The sequence below is a fragment of the Odontomachus brunneus genome, unplaced genomic scaffold (genome assembly GCF_010583005.1).
Source record: "Odontomachus brunneus isolate Ranch 3 - 2012 unplaced genomic scaffold, Obru_v1 Obru_scaffold_337, whole genome shotgun sequence".
In the NCBI taxonomy this organism is placed as follows: Eukaryota; Metazoa; Arthropoda; class Insecta; order Hymenoptera; family Formicidae; genus Odontomachus; species Odontomachus brunneus.
The window spans coordinates 73344-73905 of NW_022639787.1; positions in this window are offsets into that span (position 1 = coordinate 73344).

The following is a 562-nucleotide window of genomic DNA, read 5'->3' on the forward strand; positions in this document are numbered from 1 at the left end:
GCATTCGGCGATTATTACAATGTCTAATTATATTAAGCAAAGAAATTGCATTAAATTTTATTTGCGGAATGAAATTTTGGGTGCAGAAACGTTCAGGGTGTTGCAGAAAACCTTCGGGGACCATGTTTTGTCGGAAAAATATGTTTACAAGTGGTATAAACAGTTCAAAGAAGGTCGTGAAAGTGACCTTGCTGATGCTGTTGGTATTTCGAAAGGATCTGCCAATACCATTTTGAAAGATATTTTGGGCCTAATATGTGTAATATCTCGACTAGTGCCAAATGCACCTTCTCACATTGCACTCGTTCTTCGCCAAAAATTCGATCCATATCGTTCCACAACCACCGTATTCACCTGATTTAGCACTGTGTGACTTCTGGCTATTCCCGAAACTCAAAAGACCACTGCGGGGAAATCGTTTTGAGACAATAGAAGTGATACAACGTGAATCGCTGCGCGCTCTGAAAGCTATCCCGGAAAGCGACATTAATTCTTGTTTCGAGGACTGGAAAATACGTTAGCATAAGTGTATTGTGTCGGGAGGGGATTACTTTGAAGGCGA